At 39.6% G+C, this 17,824-nt stretch overlaps 21 non-coding genes across 21 annotated transcripts; all 21 read left to right on the top strand.

Annotated features, from left to right (window-relative positions):
* Positions 1 to 280: 280 nt before the first annotated feature.
* Trnaa-cgc (transfer RNA alanine (anticodon CGC)) lies at positions 281 to 353 on the top strand. The gene has a single exon. It is a non-coding gene; the product is annotated as a tRNA-Ala (tRNA).
* A 633-nt stretch (positions 354 to 986) lies between these two features.
* On the top strand, positions 987 to 1,059 carry Trnaa-cgc (transfer RNA alanine (anticodon CGC)). Its single transcript has one exon. It is a non-coding gene; the product is annotated as a tRNA-Ala (tRNA).
* A 2,324-nt stretch (positions 1,060 to 3,383) lies between these two features.
* On the top strand, positions 3,384 to 3,456 carry Trnaa-cgc (transfer RNA alanine (anticodon CGC)). Its single transcript has one exon. It is a non-coding gene; the product is annotated as a tRNA-Ala (tRNA).
* Positions 3,457 to 3,806: 350 nt separating this feature from the next.
* On the top strand, positions 3,807 to 3,879 carry Trnaa-cgc (transfer RNA alanine (anticodon CGC)). Its single transcript has one exon. It is a non-coding gene; the product is annotated as a tRNA-Ala (tRNA).
* Positions 3,880 to 4,510: 631 nt separating this feature from the next.
* On the top strand, positions 4,511 to 4,583 carry Trnaa-cgc (transfer RNA alanine (anticodon CGC)). The gene has a single exon. It is a non-coding gene; the product is annotated as a tRNA-Ala (tRNA).
* Positions 4,584 to 4,933: 350 nt separating this feature from the next.
* On the top strand, positions 4,934 to 5,006 carry Trnaa-ugc (transfer RNA alanine (anticodon UGC)). Its single transcript has one exon. It is a non-coding gene; the product is annotated as a tRNA-Ala (tRNA).
* Positions 5,007 to 5,074: 68 nt separating this feature from the next.
* On the top strand, positions 5,075 to 5,147 carry Trnaa-cgc (transfer RNA alanine (anticodon CGC)). Its single transcript has one exon. It is a non-coding gene; the product is annotated as a tRNA-Ala (tRNA).
* Positions 5,148 to 5,496: 349 nt separating this feature from the next.
* Positions 5,497 to 5,569, top strand: Trnaa-cgc (transfer RNA alanine (anticodon CGC)). The gene has a single exon. It is a non-coding gene; the product is annotated as a tRNA-Ala (tRNA).
* Positions 5,570 to 6,201: 632 nt separating this feature from the next.
* Trnaa-cgc (transfer RNA alanine (anticodon CGC)) lies at positions 6,202 to 6,274 on the top strand. The gene has a single exon. It is a non-coding gene; the product is annotated as a tRNA-Ala (tRNA).
* An 829-nt stretch (positions 6,275 to 7,103) lies between these two features.
* Positions 7,104 to 7,176, top strand: Trnaa-cgc (transfer RNA alanine (anticodon CGC)). The gene has a single exon. It is a non-coding gene; the product is annotated as a tRNA-Ala (tRNA).
* Positions 7,177 to 7,948: 772 nt separating this feature from the next.
* Positions 7,949 to 8,021, top strand: Trnaa-cgc (transfer RNA alanine (anticodon CGC)). The gene has a single exon. It is a non-coding gene; the product is annotated as a tRNA-Ala (tRNA).
* Positions 8,022 to 8,089: 68 nt separating this feature from the next.
* Positions 8,090 to 8,162, top strand: Trnaa-cgc (transfer RNA alanine (anticodon CGC)). The gene has a single exon. It is a non-coding gene; the product is annotated as a tRNA-Ala (tRNA).
* Positions 8,163 to 8,371: 209 nt separating this feature from the next.
* Trnaa-ugc (transfer RNA alanine (anticodon UGC)) lies at positions 8,372 to 8,444 on the top strand. Its single transcript has one exon. It is a non-coding gene; the product is annotated as a tRNA-Ala (tRNA).
* Positions 8,445 to 9,640: 1,196 nt separating this feature from the next.
* On the top strand, positions 9,641 to 9,713 carry Trnaa-cgc (transfer RNA alanine (anticodon CGC)). Its single transcript has one exon. It is a non-coding gene; the product is annotated as a tRNA-Ala (tRNA).
* Positions 9,714 to 10,063: 350 nt separating this feature from the next.
* Trnaa-cgc (transfer RNA alanine (anticodon CGC)) lies at positions 10,064 to 10,136 on the top strand. Its single transcript has one exon. It is a non-coding gene; the product is annotated as a tRNA-Ala (tRNA).
* Positions 10,137 to 11,050: 914 nt separating this feature from the next.
* On the top strand, positions 11,051 to 11,123 carry Trnaa-cgc (transfer RNA alanine (anticodon CGC)). The gene has a single exon. It is a non-coding gene; the product is annotated as a tRNA-Ala (tRNA).
* A 350-nt stretch (positions 11,124 to 11,473) lies between these two features.
* Positions 11,474 to 11,546, top strand: Trnaa-cgc (transfer RNA alanine (anticodon CGC)). The gene has a single exon. It is a non-coding gene; the product is annotated as a tRNA-Ala (tRNA).
* A 914-nt stretch (positions 11,547 to 12,460) lies between these two features.
* Trnaa-cgc (transfer RNA alanine (anticodon CGC)) lies at positions 12,461 to 12,533 on the top strand. The gene has a single exon. It is a non-coding gene; the product is annotated as a tRNA-Ala (tRNA).
* Positions 12,534 to 14,714: 2,181 nt separating this feature from the next.
* Positions 14,715 to 14,787, top strand: Trnas-cga (transfer RNA serine (anticodon CGA)). Its single transcript has one exon. It is a non-coding gene; the product is annotated as a tRNA-Ser (tRNA).
* Positions 14,788 to 17,533: 2,746 nt separating this feature from the next.
* Positions 17,534 to 17,606, top strand: Trnaa-cgc (transfer RNA alanine (anticodon CGC)). The gene has a single exon. It is a non-coding gene; the product is annotated as a tRNA-Ala (tRNA).
* Positions 17,607 to 17,674: 68 nt separating this feature from the next.
* Positions 17,675 to 17,747, top strand: Trnaa-cgc (transfer RNA alanine (anticodon CGC)). The gene has a single exon. It is a non-coding gene; the product is annotated as a tRNA-Ala (tRNA).
* The last annotated feature ends 77 nt before the right edge of the window (positions 17,748 to 17,824 follow it).

Here is a 17,824-nt window from a genome sequence, read left to right as displayed (position 1 = left end):
GGAATTAGCTAAATTAGTAGAGCGCTCGCTTTGCATGTGAGATGTACCCGGATCGATACTCGGATTCTCCACTCTTCGTTTTTCCTCGGAAAATTGAATTATTGCTCATTTGAACATAATAAATCAGTCAGAAGAATATGGGGAATTAGCTCGATTGGTAGAGCGCTAGCTTCGCATGTTGGAAGTACCGGGATCGATACCCGGATTCTCCACTCTTCGTTTTTCATCGGAAAATTGAATTATTGCTCATTTGAATATAATAAACCAGTCTGAAGAATATGGGGAATTAGCTCAATTGGTAGAGCGCTCGCTTCGCATGTGAGAAGTACCGGGATCGATACCCGGATTCTCCACTCTTCGTTTTTCATCGGAAAATTGAATTATTAGCTCATTTGAATATAATAAATCAGTCAGAAGAATATGGTGAATTAGCTCAATTGGTAGAGCGCTCGCTTCGCATGTGAGAAGTACCGGGATCGATACCCGGATTCTCCACTCTTCGTTTTTCATCGGAAAATTGAATTATTGCTCATTTGAATATAATAAATCAGTCTGAAGAATATGGGGAATTAGCTCAATTGGTAGAGCGCTCGCTTCGCATGTGAGAGGTACCGGTATCGATACCTTGATTCTCCACTCTTCGTTTTTCATCGGAAAATGGAATTATTGCTCATTTAAATATAATAAATCAGTCAGAAGAATATGGGGAATTAGCTCAATTGGTAGAGCGCTCGCTTCGCATGTGAAAAGTACCGGGATCGATACCCGGATTCTCCACTCTTCGTTTTTCATCGGAAAATTGAATTATTGCTCATTTGAATATAATAAATCAGTCTGAAGAATATGGGGAATTAGCTCAATTGGTAGAGCGCTCGCGTCGCATGTGAGAAGTACTGGGATCGATACCCGGATTCTCCACTCTTCGTTTTTCATCGGAAAATTGAATTATTGCTCATTTGAATATAATAAATCAGCCTGAAGAATATGGGGAATTAGCTCAATTGGTAGAGCGCTCGCTTCGCATGTGAGAAGTACCGGGATCGATACCCGGATTCTCCACTTTTCGTTTTTCATCGGAAAATTGAATTATTGCTCATTTGAATATAATAAATCAGTCAGAAGAATATGGGAAATTAGCTAAATTAGTAGAGCGCTCGCTTCGCATGTGAGAAGTACCGGGATCGATACCCGGATTCTCCACTCTTCGTTTTTTATCGGAAAATTGAATTATTGCTCATTTGAATATAATAAATCAGTCTGAAGAATATGGGGAATACGCTCAATTGGTAGAGCGCTCGCTTCGCATGTGAGCAGTACCGGGATCGATACCCGGATTCTCCACTCTTCGTTTTTCATCGGCAAATTGAATTATTGCTCATTTTAATATAATAAATCAGTCAGAAGAATATGGGGAATTAGCTAAGTTAGTAGAGCGCTCGCTTCGCATGTGAGAAGTACCGGGATCGATACCCGGATTCTCCACTCTTCGTTTTTCATCGGAAAATTGAAATTATTGCTAATTTGAATATAATAAATCAGTCTGAAGAATATGGGGAATTAGCTCAATTGGTAGAGCGCTCGCTTCGCATGTCAGAAGTACCGGGATCGATACCCGGGTTCTCCACTCTTCGTTTTTCATCGGAAAATTGCATTATTGCTCATTTGAATATAATAAATCAGTTTGAAAAATATAGGGAATTAGCTTAATTTGTAGAGCGCTCGCTTCGCATGTGAGAAGTACCGGGATCGATACCCGGATTCTCCACTTTTCGTTTTTCACCGGAAAATTGAATTATTGCTCATTTGAATATAATAAATCAGTTTGAAGAATATGTGGAATTAGCTCAATTAGTAGAGCGCTCGCTTCGCATGTGAGCAGTACCGGGATCGATACCCGGATTCTCCACTCTTCGTTTTTCATCGGAAAATTGAATTATTGCTCATTTGAATATAATAAATCAGTCTGAAGAATATGGGGAATTAGCTCAATTTGTAGAGCGCTCGCTTCGCATGTTAGAAGTACCGAGATCGATACCCGGATTCTCCACTCTTCGTTTTTCATCGGAAAATTGAATTATTGATCATTTGAATATAATAAATCAGTTTGAAGAATAGGGGAATTAGCTCAATTGGTAGAGCGCTCGCTTCGCATGTGAGAAGTACCGGGATCGATACCCGTATTCTCCACTTTTCGTTTTTCATCGGAAAATTTAATTATTGCTCATGTGAATATAATAAATCAGTTTGAAGAATATGGGGAATTAGCTCAATTGGTAGAGCGCTCGCTTAACATGTGAGAGGTACCGGTATCGATACCCGGATTCTCCACTCTTCGTTTTTCATCGGAAAATTGAATTATTGCTCATTTGAATATAATAAATCAGTCTGAAGAATATGGGTGATTAGCTCAATTTGTAGAGCGCTCGCTTCGCATGTGAGAAGTACCGGGATCGATACCCGGATCCTCCACTTTTCGTTGTTCATCGGAACATTGAATTATTGCTCATTTGAATATTATAAATCAGTCTGAAGAATATGGGGAATTAGCTCAATTGGTAGAGCGCTCGCTTCTCATGTGAGAAGTACCGGTATCGATACCCGAATTCTTCACTCTTCGTTTTTCATCGGAAAATTGAATTATTGCTCATTTGAATATAATAAATCAGTCTGAAGAATATGGGGAATTAGCTCAATTGGTAGAGCGCTCGCTTCGCATGTGAACAATACCGGGATCGATACCCGGATTCTCCAGTCTTCGTTTTTCATCGGAAAATTGAATTATTTCTAATTTTAATATAATAAATCAGTCTGAAGAATATGGGGAATTAGCTCAATTGGTAGAGCGCTCGCTTCGCATGTTAGAAGTACCGGGATCGATACCCGGATTCTCCACTCTTCGTTTTTCATCGGAAAATTGAATTATTGCTCATTTAAATATAATAAATCAGTCAGAAGAATATGGGGAATTAGCTAAATTAGTAGAGCGCCCGCTTCGCATGTGAGAAGTACCGGGATCGATACCCGGATTCTCCACTCTTCGTTTTTCATCGGAAAATGGAATTATTGCTGATTTAAATATAATAAATCAGTCAGAAGAATATGGGGAATTAGCTCAATTGGTAGATCGCTCGCTTCGCATGTGAGAAGTACCGGGATCGATACCCGGATTCTCCACTCTTCGTTTTTCATCGGAAAATGGAATTATTGCTCATTTGAATATAATAAATCAGTCTGAAGAATATGGGGAATTAGCGCAATTGGTAGAGCGCTCGCGTCGCATGTGAGAAGTACTGGGATCGATACCCGGATTCTCCACTCTTTGTTTTTCATCGGAAAATTGAATTATTGCTCATTTGAATATAATAAATCAGTCTGAAGAATATGGGGAATTAGCTCAATTGGTAGAGCGCTCGCTTCGCATGTGAGAAGTACCGGGATCGATACCCGGATTCTCCACTCTTCGTTTTTCATCGGAAAATTGAATTATTGCTCATTTGAATATAATAAATCAGTCTGAAGAATATGGGGCATTAGCTCAATTCGTAGAGCGCTCGCTTCGCATGTGAGAAGTACCGGGATCGATACCCGGGTTCTCCACTCTTCGTTTTTTATCGGAAAATTGAATTATTGCTCATTTGAATATAATAAATCAGTCTGAAGAATATGGGGAATTAGCTCAATTGGGAGAGCGCTCGCTTAACATGAGAGAAGTACCGGGATCGATACCCGGATTCTCCACTTTTCGTTTTTTATCGGAAAATTGAATGATTGCTCATTTTAATATAATAAATCAGTCTGAAGAATATGGGGAATTAGCTCAATTGGTAGAGCGCTCGCTTCGCATGTGAGAAGTACCGGGATCGATACCCGGATTCTCCACTCTTCGTTTTTCATCGGAAAATTGAATTATTGCTCATTTGAATATAATTAATCAGTCAGAAGAATATGGGGAATTAGCTCAATTGGTAGAGCGCTCGCTTCGCATGTCAGAAGTACCGGGATCGATACCCGGATTCTCCACTCTTCGTTTTTCATCGGAAAATTGAATTATTGCTCATTTGAATATAAATTATCAGTCTGAGGAATATAGGGAATTAGCTCAATTGGTAGAGCGCTCGCTTCGCATGTGAGAAGTACCGGGATCGATACCCGGATTCTCCACTCTTCGTTTTTCATAAGAAAATTTAATTATTGCTCATTGGATATAATAAATCAGTCTGAGGAATATAGGGAATTAGCTCAATTGGTAGAGCGCTCGCTTCGCATGTGAGAAGTACCGGGATCGATACCCGGATTCTCCACTCTTCGTTTTTCATCGGAAAATTGAATTATTGCTCATTTGAATATAATAAATCAGTCTGAAGAATATGGGGATTTAGCTCAATTGGAAGAGCGCTCGCTTAACATGAGAGAAGTACCGGGATCGATACCCGGATTCTCCACTTTTCGTTTTTCATCGGAAAATTGAATTATTGCTCATTTTAATATAATAAATCAGTCTGAAGAATATGGGGAATTAGCTCAATTGGTAGAGCGCTCGCTTCGCATGTGAGAAGTACCGGGATCGATACCCGGATTCTCCACTCTTCGTTTTTCATCGGAAAATTTAATTATTGCTCATGTAAATATAATAAATCAGTCAGAACAATATGGGGAATTAGCTCAATTGGTAGAGCGCTCGCTGCGCATGTGAGAAGTACCGGGATCGATACCCGGATTCTCCACTCTTCGTTTTTCATCGGAAAATTGAATTATTGCTCATTTGAATATAATAAATCAGTCTGAAGAATATGGGGAATTAGCTCAATTGGTAGAGCGCTCGATTCGCATGTGAGAAGTACCGGGATCGATACCCGGATTCTCCACTCTTCGTTTTTCATCGGGAAATTTAATTATTGCTCATTTGAATATAATAAATCAGTCTGAAGAATATGGGGAATTAGCTCAATTGGTAGAGCGCTCGCTTTGCATGTGAGAAGTACCGGGATCGATACCCGGATTCTCCACTCTTCGTTTTTCATCGGAAAATTGAATTATTGCTCATTTGAATATAATAAATCAGTCTGAAGAATATGGGGAATTAGCTCAATTGGTAGAGCGCTCGCTTCGCATGTGAGAAGTACCGGGATCGATACCCGGATTCTCCACTCTTCGTTTTTCATCGGAAAATTTGATTATTGCTCATTTGAATATAATAAATCAGTCAGAAGAATATGGGGAATAAGCTCAATTGGTAGAGCGCTCGCTTCGAATGTGAGAAGTACCGGGATCGATACCCGGATTCTCCGCTCTTCGTTTTTCATCGGAAAATTGAATTATTGCTCATTTGAATATAATAAATAAGGCAGAAGAATATGGGGAATTAGCTCAATTGGTAGAGCGCTAGCTTCGCATGTTAGAATACCGGTATCCATACCCGGATTCTCCACTCTTCGTTTTTCATCGGAAAATTTAATTATTGCTCATTTGAATATAATAAATCAGTCTGAAGAATATGGGGAATTAGCTCAATTGGTAGAGCGCTCGCTTCGCATGTGAGAAGTACCGGGATCGATACCCGGATTCTCCACTCTTCGTTTTTAATCGGAAAATTGAATTATTGCTCATTTGAATATAATAAATCAGTCTGAAGAATATGGGGAATTAGCTCAATTGGTAGAGCGCTCGCTTCTCATGTGAGAAGTACCGGTATCGATACCCGAATTCTTCACTCTTCGTTTTTCATCGGAAAATTGAATTATTGCTCATTTGAATATAATAAATCAGTCTGAAGAATATGGGGAATTAGCTCGATTGGTAGAGCGCTCGCTTCGCATGTGAACAATACCGGGATCGATACCCGGATTCTCCAGTCTTCGTTTTTCATCGGAAAATTGAATTATTTCTAATTTTAATATAATAAATCAGTCTGAAGAATATGGGGAATTAGCTCAATTGGTAGAGCGCTCGCTTCGCATGTTAGAAGTACCGGGATCGATACCCGGATTCTCCACTCTTCGTTTTTCATCGGAAAATTGAATGATTGCTCATTTAAATATAATAAATCAGTCAGAAGAATATGGGGAATTAGCTAAATTAGTAGAGCGCCGGCTTCGCATGTGAGAAGTACCGGGATCGATACCCGGATTCTCCACTCTTCGTTTTTCATCGGAAAATGGAATTATTGCTCATTTAAATATAATAAATCAGTCAAAAGAATATGGGGAATTAGCTCAATTGGTAGAGCGCTCGCTTCGCATGTGAGAAGTACCGGGATCGATACCCGGATTCTCCACTCTTCGTTTTTCATCGGAAAATGGAATTATTGCTCATCGATACCCGGATTCTCCACTCTTCGTTTTTCATCGGGAAATTTAATTATTGCTCATTTGAATATAATAAATCAGTCTGAAGAATATGGGGAATTAGCTCAATTGGTAGAGCGCTCGCGTCGCATGTGAGAAGTACTGGGATCGATACCCGGATTCTCCACTCTTCGTTTTTCATCGGAAAATTGAATTATTGCTCATTTGAATATAATAAATCAGCCTGAAGAATATGGGGAATTAGCTCAATTGATAGAGCGCTCGCTTCGCATGTGAGAAGTACCGGGATCGATACCCGGATTCTCCACTCTTCGTTTTTCATCGGAAAATTTAATTATTGCTCATTTGAATATAATAAATCAGTCTGAAGAATATGGGGAATTAGCTCAATTCGTAGAGCGCTCGCTTCGCATGTGAGAAGTACCGGGATCGATACCCGGATTCTCCACTCTTCGTTTTTCATCGGAAAATTGAATTATTGCTCATTTGAATATAATAAATCAGTCTGAAGAATATGGGGAATTAGCTCAATTGGGAGAGCGCTCGCTTAACATTAGAGAAGTACCGGGATCGATACCCGGATTCTCCACTTTTCGTTTTTTATCGGAAAATAGAATGATTGCTCATTTTAATATAATAAATCAGTCTGAAGAATATGGGGAATTAGCTCAATTGGTAGAGCGCTCGCTTCGCATGTGAGAAGTACCGGGATTGATACCCGGATTCTCCACTCTTCGTTTTTCATCGGAAAATTGAATTATTGCTCATTTGAATATAATAAATCAGTCAGAAGAATATGGGGAATTAGCTCAATTGGTAGAGCGCTCGCTTCGCATGTGAGAAGTACCGGGATCGATACCCGGATTCTCCACTCTTCGTTTTTCATCGGAAAATTGAATTATTGCTCATTTGAATATAATAAATCAGTCTGAGGAATATAGGGAATTAGCTCAATTGGTAGAGCGCTCGCTTCGCATGTGAGAAGTACCGGGATCGATACCCGGATTCTCCACTCTTCGTTTTTCATCGGAAAATTGAATTATTGCTCATTTGAATATAATAAATCAGTCTGAAGAATATGGGGAATTAGCTCAATTAGTAGAGCGCTCGCTTAACATGAGAGAAGTACCGGGTCGATACCCGGATTCTCCACTTTTCGTTTTTCATCGGAAAATTGAATTATTGCTCATTTTAATATAATAAATCAGTCTGAAGAATATGGGGAATTAGCTCAATTGGTATAGCGCTCGCTTCGGATGTGAGAAGTACCGGGATCGATACCCGGATTCTCCACTCTTCGTTTTTCATCGGAAAATTTAATTATTGCTCATGTAAATATAATAAATCAGTCAGAAGAATATGGGGAATTAGCTCAATTGGTAGAGCGCTCGCTGCGCATGTGAGAAGTACCGGGATCGATACCCGGATTCTCCACCCTTCGTTTTTCATCGGAAAATTGAATTATTGCTCATTTGAATATAATAAATCAGTCTGAAGAATATGGGGAATTAGTTCAATTGGTAGAGCGCTCGCTTCGCATGTGAGAAGTACCGGGATCGATACCCGGATTCTCCACTCTTCGTTTTTCATCGGGAAATTTAATTATTGCTCATTTGAATATAATAAATCAGTCTTAAGAATATGGGGAATTAGCTCAATTGGTAGAGCGCTCGCTTCGCATGTGAGAAGTACCGGGATCGATACCCGGATTCTCCACTCTTCGTTTTTCATCGGAAAATTGAATTATTGCTCATTTGAATATAATAAATCAGTCAGAAGAATATGGGGAATTAGCTCAATTGGTAGAGCGCTCGCTTCGCATGTGAGAAGTACCGGGATCGATACCCGGATTCTCCACTCTTCGTTTTTCATCGGAAAATTGAATTATTGCTCATTTGAATATAATAAATCAGTCTGAAGAATATGGGGAATTAGCTCAATTGGTAGAGCGCTCGCGTCGCATGTGAGAAGTACTGGGATCGATACCCGGATTCTCCACTCTTCGTTTTTCATCGGAAAATTGAATTATTGCTCATTTGAATATAATAAATCAGCCTGAAGAATATGGGGAATTAGCTCAATTGGTAGAGCGCTCGCTTTGCATGTGAGAAGTACCGGGATCGATACCCGGATTCTCCACACTTCGTTTTTCATCGGAAAATTGAATTATTGCTCATTTGAATATAATAAATCAGTCAGAAGAATATGAGAAATTAGCTAAATTAGTAGAGCGCTCGCTTCGCATGTGAGAAGTACCGGGATCGATACCCGGATTCTCCACTCTTCGTTTTTTATCGGAAAATTGAATTATTGCTCATTTGAATATAATAAATCAGTCTGAAGAATATGGGGAATACGCTCAATTGGTAGAGCGCTCGCTTCGCATGTGAGCAGTACCGGGATCGATACCCGGATTCTCCACTCTTCGTTTTTCATCGGCAAATTGAATTATTGCTCATTTTAATATAATAAATCAGTCAGAAGAATATGGGGAATTAGCTAAGTTAGTAGAGCGCTCGCTTCGCATGTGAGGAGTACCGGGATCGATACCCGGATTCTCCACTCTTCGTTTTTCATCGGAAAATTGAAATTATTGCTAATTTGAATATAATAAATCAGTCTGAAGAATATGGGGAATTAGCTCAATTGGTAGAGCGCTCGCTTCGCATGTCAGAAGTACCGGGATCGATACCCGGATTCTCCACTCTTCGTTTTTCATCGGAAAATTTAATTATTGCTCATTTGAATATAATAAATCAGTTTGAAGAATATAGGGAATTAGCTTAATTTGTAGAGCGCTCGCTTCGCATGTGAGAAGTACCGGGATCGATACCCGGATTCTCCACTTTTCGTTTTTCATCGGAAAATTGAATTATTGCTCATTTGAATATAATAAATCAGTTTGAAGAATATGTGGAATTAGCTCAATTAGTAGAGCGCTCGCTTCGCATGTGAGCAGTACCGGGATCGATACCCGGATTCTCCACTCTTCGTTTTTCATCGGAAAATTGAATTATTGCTCATTTGAATATAATAAATCAGTCTGAAGAATATGGGGAATTAGCTCAATTTGTAGAGCGCTCGCTTCGCATGTGAGAAGTACCGAGATCGATACCCGGATTCTCCACTCTTCGTTTTTCATCGGAAAATGTAGTTATTGCTCATTTGAATATAATAAATCAGTTTGAAGAATAGGGGAATTAGCTCAATTGGTAGAGCGCTCGCGTCGCATGTGAGAAGTACTGGGATCGATACCCGGATTCTCCACTCTTCGTTTTTCATCGGAAAATTGAATTATTGCTCATTTGAATATAATAAATCAGTCTGAAGAATATGGGGAATTAGCTCAATTGGTAGAGCGCTCGCTTCGCATGTGAGAAGTACCGGGATCGATACCCGGATTCTCCACTCTTCGTTTTTCATCGGAAAATTGAATTATTGCTCATTTGAATATAATAAATCAGTCTGAAGAATATGGGGCATTAGCTCAATTGGTAGAGCGCTCGCTTCGCATGTGAGAAGTACCGGCATCGATACCCGGATTCTCCACTCTTCGTTTTTCATCGGAAAATTGAATTATTGCTCATTTGAATATAATAAATCAGTCTGAAGAATATGGGGAATTAGCTCAATTGGGAGAGCGCTCGCTTAACATGAGAGAAGTACCGGGATCGATACCCGGATTCTCCACTTTTCGTTTTTTATCGGAAAATTCGATGATTGCTCATTTTAATATAATAAATCAGTCTGAAGAATATGGGGAATTAGCTCAATTGGTAGAGCGCTCGCTTCGCATGTGAGAAGTACCGGGATCGATACCCGGATTCTCCACTCTTCGTTTTTCATCGGAAAATTGAATTATTGCTCATTTGAATATAATAAACCAGTCTGAAGAATATGTGGAATTAGCTCAATTGGTAGAGCGCTCGCTTCGCATGTGAGGAGTACCGGGATCGATACCCGGATTCTCCACTCTTCGTTTTTCATCGGAAAATTGAAATTATTGCTAATTTGAATATAATAAATCAGTCTGAAGAATATGGGGAATTAGCTCAATTGGTAGAGCGCTCGCTTCGCATGTCAGAAGTACCGGGATCGATACCCGGATTCTCCACTCTTCGTTTTTCATCGGAAAATTTAATTATTGCTCATTTGAATATAATAAATCAGTTTGAAGAATATAGGGAATTAGCTTAATTTGTAGAGCGCTCGCTTCGCATGTGAGAAGTACCGGGATCGATACCCGGATTCTCCACTTTTCGTTTTTCATCGGAAAATTGAATTATTGCTCATTTGAATATAATAAATCAGTTTGAAGAATATGTGGAATTAGCTCAATTAGTAGAGCGCTCGCTTCGCATGTGAGCAGTACCGGGATCGATACCCGGATTCTCCACTCTTCGTTTTTCATCGGAAAATTGAATTATTGCTCATTTGAATATAATAAATCAGTCTGAAGAATATGGGGAATTAGCTCAATTTGTAGAGCGCTCGCTTCGCATGTGAGAAGTACCGAGATCGATACCCGGATTCTCCACTCTTCGTTTTTCATCGGAAAATGTAGTTATTGCTCATTTGAATATAATAAATCAGTTTGAAGAATAGGGGAATTAGCTCAATTGGTAGAGCGCTCGCGTCGCATGTGAGAAGTACTGGGATCGATACCCGGATTCTCCACTCTTCGTTTTTCATCGGAAAATTGAATTATTGCTCATTTGAATATAATAAATCAGTCTGAAGAATATGGGGAATTAGCTCAATTGGTAGAGCGCTCGCTTCGCATGTGAGAAGTACCGGGATCGATACCCGGATTCTCCACTCTTCGTTTTTCATCGGAAAATTGAATTATTGCTCATTTGAATATAATAAATCAGTCTGAAGAATATGGGGCATTAGCTCAATTGGTAGAGCGCTCGCTTCGCATGTGAGAAGTACCGGCATCGATACCCGGATTCTCCACTCTTCGTTTTTCATCGGAAAATTGAATTATTGCTCATTTGAATATAATAAATCAGTCTGAAGAATATGGGGAATTAGCTCAATTGGGAGAGCGCTCGCTTAACATGAGAGAAGTACCGGGATCGATACCCGGATTCTCCACTTTTCGTTTTTTATCGGAAAATTCGATGATTGCTCATTTTAATATAATAAATCAGTCTGAAGAATATGGGGAATTAGCTCAATTGGTAGAGCGCTCGCTTCGCATGTGAGAAGTACCGGGATCGATACCCGGATTCTCCACTCTTCGTTTTTCATCGGAAAATTGAATTATTGCTCATTTGAATATAATAAACCAGTCTGAAGAATATGTGGAATTAGCTCAATTGGTAGAGCGCTCGCTTCGCATGTGAGAAGTACCGGGTTCGATACCCGGATTCTCCACTCTTCGTTTTTCATCGGAAAATTGAATTATTGCTCATTTGAATATAATAAATCAGTCTGAAGAATATGGGGAATTAGCTCAATTGGAAGAGCGCTCGCTTAACATGAGACAAGTACCGGGATCGATACCCGGATTCTCCACTCTTCGTTTTTCATCGGAAAATTGAATTATTGCTCATTTTAATATAATAAATCAGTCTGAAGAATATGGGGAATTAGCTCAATTGGTAGAGCGCTCGCTTCGCATGTGGGAAGTACCGGGATCGATACCCGGATTCTCCACTCTTCGTTTTTCATCGGAAAATTTAATTATTGCTCATGTAAATATAATAAATCAGTCAGAACAATATGGGGAATTAGCTCAATTGGTAGAGCGCTCGCTGCGCATGTGAGAAGTACCGGGATCGATACCCGGATTCTCCACTTTTCGTTTTTCATCGGAAAATTGAATTATTGCTCATTTTAATATAATAAATCAGTCTGAAGAATATGGGAACTTAGCTCCATTGGTAGAGCCCTCGCTTCGCATGTGAAAAGTACCGGGATCGATACCCGGATTCTCCACTCTTCGTTTTTCATCGGAAAATTGAATTATTGCTCATTTCAATATAATAAATCAGTCTGAAGAATATGGGGAATTAGCTCAATTGGGAGAGCGCTCGCTTCGCATGTGAGAAGTACCGGGATCGATACCCGGATTCTCCACTCTTCGTTTTTCATCGGAAAATTGAATTATTGCTCATTTGAATATAATAAATCAGTCTGAAGAATATGGGGAATTAGCTCAATTGGTAGAGCGCTCGCTTCGCATGTGAGAAGTACCGGGATCGATACCCGGATTCTCCACTCTTCGTTTTTCATCGGAAAATTGAATTATTGCTCATTTGAATATAATATTTCAGTTTGAAGAATATGGGGAATTAGCTCAATTGGTAGAGAGCTCACTTCGCATGTGAGAGGTACCGGTATCGATACCCGGATTCTCCACTCTTCGTTTTTCATCGGAAAATTGAATGATTGCTCATTTGAATATAATAAATCAGTCTGAAGAATATGGGGAATTAGCTAAATTTGTAGAGCGCTCGCTTCGCATGTGAGAAGTACCGGGATCGATACCCGGATTCTCCACTCTTCGTTTTTCATCGGAAAATTGAATTATTGCTCATTTGAATATAATAAATCAGCTTGAAGAATATGTGGAATTAGCTCAAGTTGTAGAGCGCTCGCTTCGCATGTGAGAAGTACCGGGATCGATACCCGGATTCTCCAGTCTTCGTTTTTCATCGGAAAGATGAATTATTGCTCATTTGAATATAATAAATCAGGCAGAAGAATATGGGGAATTAGCTCAATTGGTAGAGCGCTAGCTTCGCGTGTGAGAAGTACCGGTATCGATACCCGGATTCTCCACTCTTCGTTTTTCATCGGAAAATTGAATTATTGCTGATTTGAATATAATAAATCAGTCTGAAGAATATGGGGAATTAGCTCAATTTGTAGAGCGGTCGCTTCGCATGTGAGAAGTACCGGGATCGATACCCGGATGCTCCACTTTTCGTTTTTAATCGGAAAATTGAATTATTGCTCATTTGAATATAATAATTCAGTCTGAATAATATGGGGAATTAGCTCAATTGGTAGAGCGCTCGATTCGCATGTGAGAAGTACTTGTATCGATACCCGAATTCTTCACTCTTCGTTTTTCATCGGGAAATTGAATTGTTGCTCATTTGAATATAATAAATCAGTCTGAAGAATATGGGGAATAAGCTCGATTGGTAGAGCGCTAGCTTCGCATGTGAGAAGTACCGGGATCGATACCCGGATTCTCCACTCTTCGTTTTTCATCGGAAAATTGAATTATTGCTCATGTGAATATAATAAATCAGTCAGAAGAATATGGGGAATAACTAAATTAGTAGAGCGCTCGCTTTGCATGTGAGAAGTACCGGGATCGATACCCGGATTCTCCACTCTTCGTTTTTCATCGGAAAATTGAATGATTGCTCATTTGAATATAATAAATCAGTCTGAAGAATATGGGGAATTAGCTCAATTGGTAGAGCGCTCGCTTCGCATGTGGGAAGTACCGGTATCGATACCCTGATTCTCCACTCTTCGTTTTTCATCGGAAAATTGAATTATTGCTCATTTGAATATAATAAATCAGTCTGAAGAATATGGAGAATTAGCTCAATTAGTAGAGCGCTCGCTTCGCATGTGAGAAGTACCGGGATCGATACCAGGATTCTCCACTCTTCGTTTTTAATCGGAAAATTGAATTATTGCTCATTTGAATATAATAAATCAGTCTGAAGAATATGGGGAATTAGCTCAATTGGTAGAGCGCTCGATTAGCATGTGAGAAGTACTTGTATCGATACCCGAATTCTTCACTCTTCGTTTTTCATCGGGAAATTGAATTGTTGCTCATTTGAATACAATAAATCAGTCTGAAGAATATGGGGAAAAAGCTCGATTGGTAGAGCGCTCGCTTCGCATGTGAGAAGTACCGGGATCGATACCCGGATTCTCCACTCTTCGTTTTTCATCGGAAAATTGAATTATTGCTCATTTGAATATAATAATTCAGTCAGAAGAATATGGGGAATCAGCTCAATTGGTAGAGCGCTCGCTTCGCATGTGAGAAGTACCGGGATCGATACCCGGATTCTCCACTCTTCGTTTTTCATCGGAAAATTGAATTATTGCTCATGTGAATATAATAAATCAGTCAGAAGAATATGGGGAATAACTAAATTAGTAGAGCGCTCGCTTCGCATGTGAGAAGTACCGGGATCGATACCCGGATTCTCCACTTTTCGTTTTTCATCGGAAAATTGAATTATTGCTCATTTTAATATAATAAATCAGTCTGAAGAATATGGGAACTTAGCTCCATTGGTAGAGCCCTCGCTTCGCATGTGAAAAGTACCGGGATCGATACCCGGATTCTCCACTCTTCGTTTTTCATCGGAAAATTGAATTATTGCTCATTTCAATATAATAAATCAGTCTGAAGAATATGGGGAATTAGCTCAATTGGTAGAGCGCTCGCTTCGAATGTGAGAAGTACCGGGATCGATACCCGGATTCTCCACTCTTCGTTTTTCCTCGGAAAATTGAATTATTGCTCATTTGAACATAATAAATCAGTCAGAAGAATATGGGGAATTAGCTCGATTGGTAGAGCGCTAGCTTCGCATGTGAGAAGTACCGGGATCGATACCCGGATTCTCCACTCTTCGTTTTTCATCGGCAAATTGAATTATTGCTCATTTGAATATAATAAACCAGTCTGAAGAATATGTGGAATTAGCTCAATTGGTAGAGCGCTCGCTTCGCATGTGAGAAGTACCGGGATCGATACCCGGATTCTCCACTCTTCGTTTTTCATCGGAAAATTGAATTATTGCTCATTTGAATATAATAAATCAGTCAGAAGAATATGGTGAATTAGCTCAATTGGTAGAGCGCTCGCTTCGCATGTGAGAAGTACCGGGATCGATACCCGGATTCTCCACTCTTCGTTTTTCATCGGAAAATTGAATTATTGCTCATTTGAATATAATAAATCAGTCTGAAGAATATGGGGAATTAGCTCAATTGGTAGAGCGCTCGCTTCGCATGTGAGAGGTACCGGTATCGATACCTTGATTCTCCACTCTTCGTTTTTCCTCGGAAAATTGAATTATTGCTCATTTGAACATAATAAATCAGTCAGAAGAATATGGGGAATTAGCTCGATTGGTAGAGCGCTAGCTTCGCATGTGCGAAGTACCGGGATCGATACCCGGATTCTCCACTCTTCGTTTTTCATCGGAAAATTGAATTATTGCTCATTTGAATATAATATTTCAGTTTGAAGAATATGGGGAATTAGCTCAATTGGTAGAGAGCTCACTTCGCATGTGAGAGGTACCGGTATCGATACCCGGATTCTCCACTCTTCGTTTTTCATCGGAAAATTGAATGATTGCTCATTTGAATATAATAAATCAGTCTGAAGAATATGGGGAATTAGCTCAATTTGTAGAGCGCTCGCTTCGCATGTGAGAAGTACCGGGATCGATACCCGGATTCTCCACTCTTCGTTTTTCATCGGAAAATTGAATTATTGCTCATTTGAATATAATAAATCAGCTTGAAGAATATGTGGAATTAGCTCAAGTGGTAGAGCGCTCGCTTCGCATGTGAGAAGTACCGGGATCGATACCCGGATTCTCCAGTCTTCGTTTTTCATCGGAAAGATGAATTATTGCTCATTTGAATATAATAAATCAGGCAGAAGAATATGGGGAATTAGCTCAATTGGTAGAGCGCTCGATTCGCATGTGAGAAGTACTTGTATCGATACCCGAATTCTTCACTCTTCGTTTTTCATCGGGAAATTGAATTGTTGCTCATTTGAATATAATAAATCAGTCTGAAGAATATGGGGAATAAGCTCGATTGGTAGAGCGCTAGCTTCGCATGTGAGAAGTACCGGGATCGATACCCGGATTCTCCACTCTTCGTTTTTCATCGGAAAATTGAATTATTGCTCATTTGAATATAATAAATCAGTCAGAAGAATATGGGGAATTAGCTCAATTGGTAGAGCGCTCGCTTCGCATGTGGGAAGTACCGGTATCGATACCCTGATTCTCCACTCTTCGTTTTTCATCGGAAAATTGAATTATTGCTCATTTGAATATAATAAATCAGTCTGAAGAATATGGAGAATTAGCTCAATTAGTAGAGCGCTCGCTTCGCATGTGAGAAGTACCGGGATCGATACCAGGATTCTCCACTCTTCGTTTTTAATCGGAAAATTGAATTATTGCTCATTTGAATATAATAAATCAGTCTGAAGAATATGGGGAATTAGTTCAATTGGTAGAGCGCTCGATTCGCATGTGAGAAGTACTTGTATCGATACCCGAATTCTTCACTCTTCGTTTTTCATCGGGAAATTGAATTGTTGCTCATTTGAATATAATAAATCAGTCTGAAGAATATGGGGAAAAAGCTCGATTGGTAGAGCGCTCGCTTCGCATGAGAGAAGTACCGGGATCGATACCCGGATTCTCCACTCTTCGTTTTTCATCGGAAAATTGAATTATTGCTCATTTGAATATAATAATTCAGTCAGAAGAATATGGGGAATAAGATCAATTGGTAGAGCGCTCGCTTCGCATGTGAGAAGTACCGGGATCGATACCCGGATTCTCCACTCTTCGTTTTTCATCGGAAAATTGAATTATTGCTCATGTGAATATAATAAATCAGTCAGAAGAATATGGGGAATAACTAAATTAGTAGAGCGCTCGCTTCGCATGTGAGAAGTACCGGGATCGATACCCGGATTCTCCACTCTTCGTTTTTCATCGGAAAATTGAATTATTGCTCATTTGAATATAATAAATCAGTCTGAAGAATATGGGGAATTAGCTCAATTGGTAGAGTGCTCGCTTCGCATGTGAGAAGTACCGGGATCGATACCCGGATTCTCCACTCTTCGTTTTTCATCGGAAAATTGAATTATTGCTCATTTGAATATAATAAATCAGTCAGAAGAATATGGGGAATTAGCTAAATTAGTAGACCGCTCGCTTCGCATGTGAGAAGTACCGGGATCGATACCAGGATTCTCCACTCTTCGTTTTTCATCGGAAAATTGAATTATTGCTCATTTGAATATATTAAATCAGTCTGAAGAATATGGGGAATTAGCTCAATTGGTAGAGCGCTCGCTTCGCATGTGAGAAGTACCGGGATCGATACCCGGATTCACCACTCTTCGTTTTTCATCGGAAAATTGAATTATTGCTCATTTGAATATAATAAATCAGTCTGAAGAATATGGGGAATTAGCTCAATTGGTAGAGCGCTCGCTTCGCATGTGAGAAGTACCGGGATCGATACCCGGATTCTCCACTCTTCGTTTTTCATCGGAAAATTGAATGATTGCTCATTTGAATATAATAAATCAGTCTGAAGAATATGGGGAATTAGCTCAATTGGTAGAGCGCTCGCTTCGCATGTGAGAAGTACCGGGATCGATACCCGGATTCTCCACTCTTCGTTTTTCATCGGAAAATTGAATTATTGCTCATTTGAATATAATAAATCAGTCTGAAGAATATGGGGAATTA

This window comes from Euprymna scolopes, chromosome 39 (genome assembly GCF_053919585.1).
Source record: "Euprymna scolopes isolate OS-2025 chromosome 39, ASM5391958v1, whole genome shotgun sequence".
Taxonomy (NCBI): domain Eukaryota; kingdom Metazoa; phylum Mollusca; class Cephalopoda; order Sepiida; family Sepiolidae; genus Euprymna; species Euprymna scolopes.
Note: the sequence above shows the minus strand (reverse complement) of the source record. Positions and strands in the feature narration are given on the sequence as shown.